The sequence below is a fragment of the Arachis stenosperma genome, chromosome 6, assembly GCF_014773155.1.
Source record: "Arachis stenosperma cultivar V10309 chromosome 6, arast.V10309.gnm1.PFL2, whole genome shotgun sequence".
NCBI classification, from domain to species: domain Eukaryota; kingdom Viridiplantae; phylum Streptophyta; class Magnoliopsida; order Fabales; family Fabaceae; genus Arachis; species Arachis stenosperma.
The window spans coordinates 63,857,722-63,872,228 of NC_080382.1; the positions used below are offsets into that span (position 1 = coordinate 63,857,722).

General features: G+C 39.4%; 1 non-coding gene across 1 annotated transcript; it reads left to right on the plus strand.

The window, feature by feature from the left end:
- Positions 1 to 262: 262 nt before the first annotated feature.
- On the plus strand, positions 263 to 369 carry LOC130938155 (small nucleolar RNA R71). Its single transcript, XR_009069331.1, has one exon. It is a non-coding gene; the product is annotated as a small nucleolar RNA R71 (small nucleolar RNA).
- Positions 370 to 14,507: the final 14,138 nt, after the last annotated feature.

Sequence of the window (14,507 nt, forward strand, 5' to 3'; positions counted from 1 at the left end):
GCTGAGTCAATAATTTGTTCTGAGCCAATATGGCATTCAGAGCATCAATCTCAAGAACTCCTTTCTTCTGAGTTGTCCAATTGTTCACAGGATTTCTTTCAGAAGTGTACATGAACTGGTTATTTGCAACCATTTCAATGAGTTCCTGGGCTTCTGCAGGCGGTTTCTTCAGATGAATAGATCCACCTGTAGAATGGTCCAATGACATCTTGGTTAACTCAGACAGACCATTATAGAAGATACCTATGATGCTCCATTCTGAAAGCATGTCAGAAGGACACCTTCTGATCAATTGCTTGTATCTTTCCCAAGCTTCATAGAGGATTCACCTTCCTTCTGTTTGAAGGTCTAAACTTCCACTCTAAGCTTACTCATCTTTTGAGGTGGAAAGAATTTAGCTAAGAAGGCATTGACCAGCTTTTCCCAAGAGTTTAGGCTATCTCTAGGTTATGAGTTCAACCATATACTAGCTCTATCTCTTACAGCAAAAGGGAAAAGCATAAGTCTGTAGACCTCGTGATCAACTCCATTGATCTTAACAGTGTCACAGATTTGCAAAAATTCAGCCAAGAACTGATAAGGATCTTCCAATGGAAGTCCATGAAACTTGGAATTCTGTTGCATCAGAGAAACTAATTGAGGCTTAAGCTTAAAGTTGTTTGCTCCAATGGCAGGAATAGAGATGCTTCTCCCATAGAAGTCAGGAGTAGGTGCAGTAAAGTCGTTATCTCACACACTTTCTTCACAACTCCGCGTAGCTGACCAGCAAGTGCACTGGGTCATCCAAGTAATACCTTACGTGAGTAAGGGTCGATCCCACGGAGATTGTCAGCTTGAAGCAAGCTATGGTCATCTTGTAAATCTCAGTCAGGTAGATTCAAATGGTTATGGGGTTTTGATAATTAAAAGATAAATAAAACATAAAATAAGATAGAGATACTTATGTAATTCATTGGTAGGATTTTCAGATAAGCTTATGGGGATGCTTTGTTCGTTTTGAATCCCTGCTTTCCTACTACTTTCATCCAGTCATGGGTACTCCTTTCCATGGCAAGCTGTATGTTGGGGATCACCATTGTCAATGGCTACCGTTCGTCCTCTCAGTGAAAATGGTCCGGCTACGGGTTACATAGGGCTAATCATCTATCGATTCTCACCTGTGTTGGAATAAGATCCAATAATCCTTTTGTGCATTGTCACTACGCCCAGCACTCGCGAGTTTAAAGCTCGTCACAATCATCCCATCCCAGATCCTACTCGAAATACCACAGACAAGGTTTAGACTTTCCGGATCTCAAGAATGCTGCCAATTGATTCTAGTTTATACCACGAATACTCTAATCTAACGGAATGGAAGGCTTTGTTGTCAGGAGAGGCAACCATGCGTCGTGGACTAGGAGGACAAGAGATATGCATTCAAGCTTGTTTTCAGGTAGAACGGAAGTGGTTGTCAGGCACGCACTCAAAAGTGAGAATAGTGATGAGTATCACTTGATCATCACATTCATCATGTTGAAGTGCGAATGAATATCTTAGAACAAGAATAAGCTTGAATTGAATAGAAAACAGTAGTAATTGCATTAATTCATGAGGAACAACAGAGCTCCACACCTTAATCTATGAGGTGTAGAAACTACACCATTGAAAATACATAAGTGATGAAGGTCCAGGCATGGCAAAATGGCCAGCCCCCTAAACGTGATCAAGAGATCAACAGTGATACAAAGATAGTCCCAAAAATGATCTAAAGATCTCCCGATGAAAATACAATAGTAAAAGGTCCTATTTATAATGAACTAGTAACCTAGGGTTTACAGAAATAAGTAAATGATGCAGAAATCCACTTCCGGGGCCCACTTGGTACGTGCTTGGGCTGAACATTGAAGCTTTCACATGCATAGGCTTTTCTTGGAGTTAAACGCCAGCTCTGGTGCCAGTTTGGGCGTTTAACTCCAGCTTTTATGCCAGTTCTGGCGTTTAACGCCAGAAAAGGGTAGAAAATTGGCGTTAAAACGTCAGTTTGCGTTATGAAGACTCGAGCAAAGTATGGACTATTATATATTGCTGGAAAGCCCATGATGTCTAATTTCCAACGCAATTTAGAGCGTGCCAATTGAGTTTCTGTAGCTCCAGAAAATCTATTTCGAGTGCAGGGAGGTCAGAATCCATCAGCATCTGCAGTCCTTTTTCAGAAATGTGATTTTTTCATAAAAACTAATAATTATATACTAAAAACTAACCAATTCATACTGAAAACTACCTAAAAACATTGCCAAAAAGCGTATAAATTATCTGCTCATCAGAGATACAATGATTGATAGAGGATTCTATGATCTAGGAGCTAGTATAAACGTGATGCCTCTGTATCTCATGAAGAAATTGCATATCAATGAGTTGAAATCCACAGATGTAATCATCCAATTGGCTGACAAGACTCAGAAACAAGCTGAAGGAGTAGTCGAGAATGTATTGGTCAAGGTTGGAAATTACTTTCTCCCCACTGAATTTGTTGTTCTTGAAATGGAAGAGAACTATCTTCACCCAATTATCTTAGGGAGACCATTCTTGGCTACTGGCAGAGCACTCATTGATATCGAACAAGGAGAGTTGATACTGAGAATACATGATGAACAGATTACGTGTCTTGTCTTCACACCCACATATGAGCCTAAACAAGAGGGCAAAGAGTTTAAGGAAGATCATAGTGAAGAGTTTTTGGAGGAATATAGCAATGAACCACCAGCAGAGTCTCTGGAGACCTCTTTGGTGGATAGGCAAGAAGCTTAGGAGATGAAGCAACCAAGGAAACTAGAGGAGAAGCTGAAACAACAGGAACCAAGAGAACCAATCAACAAAGATCACTTTGATACAAGAACTTCTGAAGCACCACTTGGAGAAGAGAGGAGAATGGGGAAGAAAGTACCAAGAAGATTGATAAACCCCATTTTTAGGGTTTATCTTGTGTTGAATATAGAGTACTTTGTCAACCTCTTCTCACATTTACTCAATAAAATAGCATGGTTTTGTGATTATCCCCTAATTTGTGCTTAAATGTGAAAACATGCCTTTAGACCCTTAAATTGATAATTTCAATCTTCTTTTGATTCCATTGGATGCCTTGATGTGTTTTGTTAGTGATTTTAGATATAAAAGGGCTAGGAATGGATTAAAGGAGTGAGGAGAAAGCATGCAAAGTGAAAAAATCATGAAAAGCCAAGGATTTAGGACGCGCCCATGGATGCGTGCACGCACCAGTCGCATTCGCGCGGATTGCGCACTGCTTTAGGGACGCGTACGCACGCTGTACGCGTACGCGTTGATGCCCACGCTGACACCTTTAATGAAATTGCACCCAGCGATTACAAGAGAGCCTCTGGCCCAGTTTTGAGGCTCATCTTTGGCGCAAAAAGGCTAAAAAGACCAAGGATTGAAGGGGGAAGGAGATCCATCACTTAATCATTGAATCATTCATTCAAAAAAATTAGTAGGTTTAGATGTAGTTTTATGGAGAAAGGCTCTCTCCTCCCTCTAGGATTTAGGTTCTTAGGTTTAGATTTATTCCTTCTCAATTCTAGGTTCAATGATCCTTTAATTTAGTTCTCTTATACTCTCATTTATTCTAATACCTTGGTTTATCTATTCCTCTTATTGACTTCTCTATTTTCCCAATTTAGTTTATGGATTCTCTATGTTGGATTCAATTTCCTCATTAATACAATTTGAGTTCCTTTTTGTTATTTTCTTCTTCCTTCATTCGATTTCATCGAGGTTTGCAATTGGTTACTTAGATTTAATATTCTCTTCTTAGTTTCTATGTTTTTATTTTGTGCCTTTGATGCACCACTATTTCGTGGTACATTTTATGCTTAATTTAGTGGATTTTATCCACTATTCTCACACTTATTCATGTAAATTGCATGTTTTACATTTTCCTTCCTAATTTTGTGCTATGATTGAAAACATGTTTCTTTTGTCTTAATTTAGCTAATTTTAATCCTCTCTTATTACCATTCGATGCCATGATATGTGTGTTAAGTGTTTTCAGAGAATGCAGGACAGGAATGACTTAGAGGATGGAAAGGAAGCATGCAAAAGTGGAAGGAATACAAGAAGCTGAAGGAACTGCAAAGCTGTCAGCCCTGACCTCTTCACACTCAATCGACCATAACTTGAGCTACAAAAGATCAAATGAGGTGGTTTTAGTTGTGTTGGAAAGCTAACATCCGGGGCTTCGCAACGATATGTAATTTACCATAGTTGCTTTACTGTTAGGTGATGCACACACGTGAAGCACGCGTACGCGTGGATTGTGCCGCAGACGAGTGACACATATGCATGGGCGACACGTACGTGTGACAGGGCCACATGCTGGACGTATCAGAAATCGCTGGGGGCAATTTCTGGGCTGTTTTTTACCCAGATTTCGGCCTAGAAAACACAGATTATAGGTTGCAGAGTGGGGGATTCATACATTCACTTATCATTATTCACAATTTTAGGTTTTAGATGTAATTTCGAGAGAGAGAGGAGCCTCTCTCTAGGTTTTAGGATTTAGGATTTCTTTTAGTTTTAGGTTTATTTCTTCCCAATTCCAGGTTTAATGTTCCTTTAATTTAGTTTCTCTTCTACTTTTATTTATTCTATTACTTTAATTTATGAATTCTCATCTTAGATTTGATTTCTCTTGTTAATGCAATTTGAGATATTTCATATTTATTATTTGTTTCTCCATTTGTTGTTATTGAATCTCTTGGCTTTGGTTGAGTAATTGGTGACACTTGAGTTATCAAACTCCTTTGTTGATGGATAATTGTTTTGTTTGCTAGTTGATTTGAATTCCACTAACTCTAGTCTTTCCATAGGAGTTGACTAGGACCAGGGAAATCAAATTGATTTATCCACTTGACATACCTTCATAGTTACGGGTTTACTAAGTGGGAGCAATGAACAATTCTCATCACAATTGATAAGGATAACTAGGATAGGACATCCAGTTCTCATACCTTGCCAAGAGCTTTTCTAGTTATTAGTTTATTCCTTTTGCCATTTACTATTATTGCTTCTTATCTTAAAAACCCCAAAATATACCTTTACATAACCAATAACAAGAACACTTCCCTGCAATTCCTTGAGAGACGACCCGAGGTTTAAATACTTCGATTTAATTTTATTGGGTTTGCTTTAGTGACAAACAAATCTTTGTACGAAAGGATTCTTGTTGGTTTAGAAGCTATACTTTCAACGAGAACTTATTTGTGAAATTCTAGACCACGCAAGAATCCATTCGTCAAAATGGCGCCATTCCCAGGGAATTGCAAACGTGTTCCTTATTATTGGTTATTGTAAATATTTGCTTTTTGCTTGTTTGTTTGTTTTTGTTTTTAATTTTTATTAGCTACTATGAATTCTCACCCCTATCGCTATGATTTTAGTTCAAATTATGTTGTAGGGAATGGAAGCTATAATGAGAACATGCATCAAGGTCGAAACAATCAAAGATGGGAGGAACCACAAGGATTCGATCAACCCTTTCGGCAACAACCTCCTCCATGGTGACATGGGCAACGACCACTCTACGATGCATCCCAAGATAATAGTTATGGTGGACCCTTTCAAGACAACCATCCTTCACCAAATTACTATAGTCAAGAGCCATTCCAGGATGCGTACCAAGACGATAGATATGGTGGACCCCCTTATAGTTACCAACAAGCCCCACCATATGCTTATGAACCACCTCTTCAACATGGCTTTGAACCACCCTACTCACAAGCCCCTTTTCACCATTCACCTCCATATGCCCCCAGTCCATATCCACCTAATCAACCCCCGTATGAACCATACGGACCATACCTTGAATCACTTCCCCAAGAACCACCACCTCAATATGCACCATCTCCATATCCTTATCAAGATGAACCATCTTCCTATCATGAGCCCTTTCTCCCAACAAATGAACCCTCCTATCCACCCCAACCTCCATTGGATAACAACACAATTATCTCTAATCTCATTGGTCTCACCTCTAAACTCCAAAATCTTATATCCCGCAGAGACCAACCCTCTACCTCTAATATTCAACCCTCAAGCTTTAGTGCACCACCACCTTCCGTGCAAGAATACCTATATCCGTCAATCCAAGAGCAACATGATCCCAATGATGCTAGTGACATGGAACAAGAGAGAAGGGATCATCCTAGGGACATAATGGATCGGTTTCAGGAATTCATACTTCACAAAAAGCTAGAGGAGGCCCTAAAGGTGGAGATAGTATAAACCCTTCACGAATTCACACTTCATAAGAAGCTAGAGGAGGCCCTACAGGTGGAGGTAGTAGAGACCCTTGAAGGTAAAGGTGTGGTTGAAGAATTAGTAAAGGAAGACACCAGGGAGGAGTCTGATTTTGTATTAGAGCAAGTGGAGAAAGCCAAAATTGTCACAGAAGAGGAAGTGGTTGAAGACCTGGGAGATGCGGAACCTTCATAAGAAAGCCTAGTCATAGAGCCTCCTTCCAAGGTGTTTAACGTTGATGCTGAGGAGGGTGTACAACCTCTGAGGCATATCATGGTTGAAGACTTTGCAGAGGTTGATCAAGAGATGGAGATTAAAGAAGAAGAAGCACAACCTCCCATGCCCTTGGTAAGTAATGAATAAGAGATTGAATTGGAAGAAAAATACCAAGAGAAAGAGGTTGAAATTGAAGAAGCTTGCAAAGAGGTGGAAGTTGTCAAGGAAGAGCTCAAGGGAATGGAGCTGGAAATCACCTTGCCAAAGTTGTTGGAGACCGCTCTCCCAAAGACATTACCATCCAATACAACATTCAAGTGGGTAAAAATCTTATCCTTGACCTTTACTTTCCCACTTGAATATGGTCTACTTGAGACAGATGGTCAGCTTAGAGCTCTTTGTGGCTTTAAGAGTAAGAGGGAGATGGTTAGTGGTTGGCAACACAATTCTAGGTTCGTTGTGGTTAGGAGCTCAAAATCTAAATGCAAGGATTGGTGTAGAGCTCGAATGAATGGGTCTAGGAACTTGTTTGGATGCCTTAGTGAGAATTTAGATTTTTTACCACCCGGATGGAATAATCATGATCTACTTAGAGACGGGTGTAGAAACAAGATTTGGGATCCCAGCATACAAGAGGATCAACTTTGGGAGCTCAAAGCTTGTAGAGAACTTCATCAAGGCTTGTGAATTTATCTGGAGATGTTAAAGTTTACTGGAAGTCCAAGCACTGGTTAAAGTTTCAAGACGAGTTCAAGCACAAGCCACCATGACAAGGAGCTCACCAAATCTCCAACTTAAGGACTTTAACTAAAAGTGCTGGGTGGGAGACAACCTATCATGGTATAATCGTCCCTTTTTATTCATAGTTTTATATTATTTTATTTTTATCAGTGTTCATTCATAATTTCTGCATCATCATTCTGCATTTGTATTAAAATAAATAAATAAATAAATAATATAAAAAAAGGGGATCGACGCGCAAGCGTCCACGACACGCGCGCGTCGTATGTGTATGCGCTAATGAATAAAGAGTTCCGCGAGAGACACGCGGGAGGAATGTGTGGCGCACAAGCCACCCCACACGTACGCGTTCCTCACGCGTATGGGTCCCCTGCAAAAAGTTCATCCCACGTGTAAGCGTCAGCGATGCGTATGCGTGGGCATGAAAAAAAGGCGTAAAAGCGTACTGAACAGAGAGTTGTGATGGTCTGGGGCTGGTACTGTGCTAGAGGCACAACATCACCTACGTGTACATGTCCCTGACGCGTGCGCGTACTTTTGCTTCCAGACACCCACGCGTACGCGTGGGTGACGCTTACGCGTCGAACGACCAACTCAGTTTTCACGCGTACGCGGGATGCCCGGGTGCGCGTCATTCCCCGTTTTTCATTCCCTTCTCGTTCCTTCTCTCGTTTCCCCTTCTTTTCTTCCCCCTCAATCTACTCTGTCTCCCTTCTTTCCATTATTGCATTTATTTATTTCAGGTTACCTTAATTATCTATGGGTTCTTCTCATGCATTTTTATGCTGGTGTTGGAATTTTATTTGGGTACTATTTTATTATTTTAAACCTGTGAATATTATAAGGATTGATTTGACAATTGACATTTAAGTTTGGCTATCATATACATTTGGACTCATTCTTTTCATTCTTATTCTAACATTGCACTCCACATGTATTTGGGATTATCATTCACAATTGTCATCATAGTAAGTGCTCTTTAGTTTGGCACATTTATTACTTGATGCTTGAGTTATGCTTCTCATGCCTGTTACTTGCATGTTTTTACCCTCCTGCATCTTATTATTCTAAATTGCCTACATGATCTAAATTGATGTCTTACCTACATGTTGTAGCTATCATGTATTTAAGCCATTATCTTTTCTTTGGCATTCATTATCACTTGGAATTTTCTCCCTTCCAGTCATAGTTATCTATATGTCACACTCTTCCTTTTTCTTCTTCCTTAGGCATGGGTACCAAGAAAGGAAAAGAGAAGGGTATTGACAAGATACCAGCAAGGAGAGGAACTAAGAGACCTCTAGCTAAGGCGCCTCCATCTACAAGCGTCAGTTGGAGCTACCCGTCCACTTGCACATCTTAGCCTGCACCGAGAATAGTGCAATCTTTAAGTGTGGGGAGGTCAATACCGACTTACAGGGGTTAGTTACCTTCTTTTCAACACCGTTGTTTAATTTTCTTTGTAGTTCATTGTTGCATTTACATGTTTAATTGCATGTTTGTTTGATTTTTGTGCATATTTTACCACTGCTTGGTAAAGTAATGAGTTTCTTTTCAAGACCCTTTTTACAATATTTCACTAATTTAAATTAAAAAATTTGTGTTAAACTTGTTTGAAGCTTGTATTTGAAACATAGTTTATAGCTAAGAACACACAACCTGTGAGACTTGAGCTTAATTATATGGTTACATTATTTAGCTATAAATTTTTATTCTTGTGTGTTTTCTTCTCTATGATTGTAATCTATATTTTGTTCCATTCTATATGTCCATTATTTAGTGTATTTACATGCTTACATATGATTGAGGCCATCATTTGTTGTTAGCTCACTTATCCCAAATAGCGTACCCTTTCAATCACCCTTGTTTGCCACCTTGAGCCTTTTAATCCCCGTTTGTTCTATATTTTACCACATCACTAGCCTTAAGTGGAAAAATAATAATTACCCCAAATGAATATTTGGTTAGCTTAAGTTAGAGATTGTGTGTCAATTAAGTGTGGGGAACTGTGGGAACTTGGGTTAATGAAAGTGTACAGTGTTTCATTGACAAAATATTAGGAATTTGGGTACCTACTCATGTAAGACCAGAAAAATTAAAAACTCATGTGCATTGATATGTTATGTTTGCTTCCCAAAAAAAAAAAAGAGAGAAAAACCAAAAATATTCAAATAATTAAGTAAATAAGTGAATAAGGGGACACAATTATCCCGATGTTAAGTTTAATATGTGATAAAATTAAAAAAAATTGATACATGAGTATGTAATGCAAAAGTGGGAATTTTGGGTAGCTAGGTGATGTGCGGAAAACGATCCGACACAAAACTCACCGGCAAGTGCACCGGGTCGCATCAAGTAATAATAACTCACGGGAGTGAGGTCGATCCCACAGGGATTGAAGGATTGAGCAATTTTGGTTTAGTGGTTGATTTAGTCAAGCGAATCAAGATTTGGTTGAGTGATTTGTGATTTGCAGAAATTAAATTGCATTGAAAGTAAAGGGAATGTGTAAATTGCATGAAATTTAAAGAGGGCAAGAAATTAAAATGCAGAATCTTAAAGAACAAGAAATTAAATGGCAGAAACTTAAAACACAAGAAATGTAAATTGCAGAATCTTAAATTGCAAGAAATGTAAATGGCTTGAATTGTAAAGGGAATTGGGAGTTGGATTTGCAGAAATTAAACAAGGAAAAGTAAATTGCAACAAACAGAGAAAATAGAAGATGACTTGGAGTTAATCGGATGTAAAACAAAAATGTAAATGAACATGAAGAGCATCAAACAGAGAATGTAATATTGAAATTTAGATCTCAGGACCCAAGAGACTAGATAACCAAGTCTAGATCTCAATGCCTTCCTAGATCCAACGAGAACAATTGCAAGGGAAATGTAAATTGCAAAGAAAATAGATAAAGAGCAATTAATCAGAAATGGAAATTCAATTATGCAGTGAACTGAAACAGGGAGATCCAAGGATGAGATTGAAACAGAATTTCTTCAATTCTCCAACCTAAGATCCAAGCAATTGTAATTGAAATTGGAAGCAAATAAACTAAAAGGAAGAGAAGTGAATTTTCCTTCCCCGAGACTAAGAAACTCAAAATCACTCAATACCCAAAAGCTTTTCTAAAACTATTCTGAAAACTCAAAGAGAAAGCTCACAAAAGAAAAGCCTCTCGAATAACTTGAATTCTATCCTATTTATAAACTTTCTTCAAATGATCTTCAAGCCTTGAGTTGGGCCTTTGCTCATGGTGGACTTGGGTTGAGAGAGGCCTTGGTTGATTGCTCTTGGAGTTTGGAGAGGAATCAAAGTGAACCAATTGAACCGGGTTGGAGTTTTGCAAAAGTTTGAGTAAAAGTTTGAGGCTAACTTTTACTCCAACTTTTCATATCAGCTTCCCCATTTTGCTGATACCAACGTTGGTGCAAAAGTTAGGGGTCTAACTTTTGCTCCAACGTTGGCCTCCTCATGTGCACTCATGGCGCCAACGTTAGCCCAAAAGTTAGAGGCTAACTGATGAGCGGATATTTTATACGCTTTTTGGGGGTAATTTCATGTAGATTTTAGCATGTTTCAGTTAGTTTTTAGTAAAATAATATTAGTTTTTAGGCAAAAATCATATTTCTGGACTTTACTATGAGTTTGTGTGTTTTTCTGTGATTTCAGGTATTTTCTGGCTGAAATTGAGGGAGTTGAGCAAAAATCTGACTTAGGCTGAAAAAGGACTGCTGATGCTGTTGGATCCTGACCTCCCTGCACTCGAAATGGATTTTCTGGAGCTACAGGAGTCCAATTGGCGCGCTCTCAACGGCGTTGGAAAGTAGACATCCAGGGCTTTCCAGCAATATATAATAGTCCATACTTTGCGCAAGGATAGACGACGTAACTTGGCGTTAAACGCCAAGTTCATGCTGCTGTCTGGAGTTAAACGCCAGAAAAACGTCATGATCCGGAGTTGAACGCCCAAAATACGTCATAACCTGGAGTTTGACGCCAGGAAAGGCCTCCACACGTGGAAAGCATTAGTCTCAGCCCCAGCACACACCAAGTGGGCCCCAGAAGTGGATTTCTGCACCAATTATCTTAGTTTATTCATTTTCTGTAAACCTAGGTTACTAGTTTACTATTTAAACAACTTTTACAGACATTTCTTGTACCTGATGACATTTTCAGATCTGAATTACATACTTTTGACGGCATGAGTCTCTAAACTCCATTGTTGGGGGTGAGGAGCTCTGCAGCCTCTCGATGATTTAATACAATTCCTTTGTTTTCCATTCAAACACGCTTGTTCTTATCTAAGATGTTTATTCGCGCTTAATTGTGAAGAAGGTGATGATCCGTGACACTCATCACCTTCCTCAATCCATGAACGTGTGCCTGACAACCACCTCCGTTCTACATCAGACTGAATGAATATCTCTTAGATTCCCCAACAGAATCTTCGTGGTATAGGCCGGATTGATGGCGGCATTCATGAGAATCCGGAAAGTCTAAACCTTGTCTGTGGTATTCCGAGTAGGATTCTGGGATTGAATGACTGTGACGTGCTTCAAACTCCTGAGGGCTGGTGGTGGACGAAATTGTGATCACTTGTTATTTGTTTATAAAGGATGTATACTCTTATGGCACTGTTTATTTTCTTCACAACTCCGTTCAACTAACCAGCAAGTGTACTGGGTCGTCCAAGTAATAACCTTACGTGAGTAAGGGTCGAATCCACAGAGATTGTTGGTATGAAGCAAGCTATGGTCACCTTGCAAATCTCAGTTAGGCGGATTAAATATTGATTTATGGGTTTCGAAAATATAAAATAAAAAGAAAATACATAATAAAAAGGATAGAAATACTTATGTAGATTCATTGGTAGGAATTTCAGATAAGCGGAATGGAGGTGCTGTAGAGCTCTCGGACGCCTGCTCTCCTATTCCTCCTACTCAATCCTTCTTAATCCTTTCCATGGCAAGCTTTGTATAGGGGTTCATCATCAACTGTGGCTACTTTCATCCTCACGGGGAAATATCCTATGCGGCTGTCACTCGCACAGCTAACCAGTCTGGAGGCATCACCCATGGTTGATGGCTACATCCCATCCTCGCAGTGAAAGCTAATGCTCACGCACTCTGTCACAGTACGGCCAATCACCAGTTGGTTTCCTCCCCTACTGGAATAGAATCCATTGATTCTTTTGCGTTGTCACTACGCCCAGCAGGTTACAGGTTTGAAGCACGTCACAGTCATTCATTACCGGAATCCTACTCGGACACCACAGACAAGGTAGACTTTCCGGATTCCCAGGATCCTACTCGGAACACCACAAACAAGGTTAGACTTTCCGGATCCTCATAAATGCCGCCATCTCTCTAGCTTATACCACGAAGATTCTGTTGGGGAATCTAAGAGATACACATTCAAGCTTGTGTTGCATGTAGAACGGAAGTGGTTGTCAATCACGCGCGTTCATCAGTGAGAATGATGATGAGGGTTATTTACTCATCACATTCATCATGTTCTTGGGTACGAATGAATATCTTGGAATAAGAATAAAAGAGGAATTGAATAAAAGAAAGTAGAACTTCATTAATCTTTGAGGTACAGCAGAGCTCCACACCCTTAATCTATGGTGTGCAGAAACTCCACCGTTGAAAATACATAAGCAAAGGGTTCAGGCATGGCCGAATGGCCAGCCCCCAAAACATGATCAATGATCTCCTAAGATGAAGAATAAAACAAAACTGAGATCAAAGATGTCTAATACAATAGATACATGTCCTATATATACTAGACTAGCTACTAGGGTTTACATGAGTAAGTAATTGATGCATAAATCCACTTCCGGGGCCCACTTGGTGTGTGCTTGGGCTGAGCTTGATTAATCCACGAGCTAAGGCATTTCTTGGCGTTGAACTTTGAGTTATGACGTGTTTTGGGCGTTCAACTCCGGGTCATGACGTTTTTCTGGCGTTTTACTCCAGACAGCAGCATGAACTTGGCGTTTAACGCCAAGTTACGTCGTCATTCTTCGAATAAAGCATGGACTATTATATATTGCTGGAAAGCCCTGGATGTCTACTTTCCAACGCCGTTGAGAGCGCGCCAATTAGAGTTTTGTAGCTCCAGAAAATCCATTTCGACTGCAGGGAGGTCAGAATCCAACAGCATCAGCAGTCCTTTTGTCAGCCTTTTTCAGAGTTTTGCTCAAATCCCTCAATTTCAGTAAGAATTTACCTGAAATCACAGAAATACACACAAACTCATAGTAAAGTCCAGAAATGTGAATTTAACATAAAAACTAAGGAAAACATCCCTAAAAGTAGCTTGAACTTACTAAAAACTACCTAAAAACAATGCCAAAAAGCGTATAAATTTTCCGCTCATCACAACACCAAACTTAAATTGTTGCTTGTCCCCAAGCAACTGAAAATCAAATAGGATAAAAAGAAGAGAATATACTATAAATTCAGAAATATCAATGAATATTAATTATAATTAAATGAGCGGGACTTGTAGCTTTTTGCTTCTGAACAGGTTTGGCATCTCACTTTTTCCTTTGAAGTTCAGAATGATTGGCTTCTCTAGGAACTTAGAATTTCAGATAGTGTTATTGACTTTCCTAGTTTAAGCATGTTGATTCTTGAACACAGCTACTTATGAGTCTTGGCTGTGGCCCTAAGCACTTTGTCTTCTAGTATTACCACCGGATACACAAATGCCACAGACACATAACTGGGTGAACCTTTTCAGATTGTGACTTAGCTTTGCTAGAGTCCCCAGTTAGTGGTGTCCAGAGCTCTTAAGCACACTCTTTAGCTTTGGATCACGACTTTAACCACTCAGTCTCAAGCTTTTTACTTGGACCTTCATGACACAAGCACATGGTTAGGGACAGCTTGATTTAGCCGCTTAGGCCTGGATTTTAATTCCTTGGGCCCTCCTATCCATTGATGCTCAAAGCCTTGGATCCTTTTTACCCTTGCCTTTTGGTTTTAAGGGCTATTGGCTTTTTCTACTGCTCCTTCTTTTTCTATATACTCTTTTTAGCTCCATTTTTTTTTTCGAATGCTTCTTCTTTTTCACTGCTTTTTCTTGCTTCAAGAATCAATTTCATGATGTTTTTCAGATCATCAATAACATTTCTCTTTGTTCATCATTCTTTCAAGAGCCAACAATTTTAACACTCATCAACAACAAGATCCAAAGACATATGCACTGTTCATTCATTCATTCAGAAAACAAAAAGCATTGTCACCACA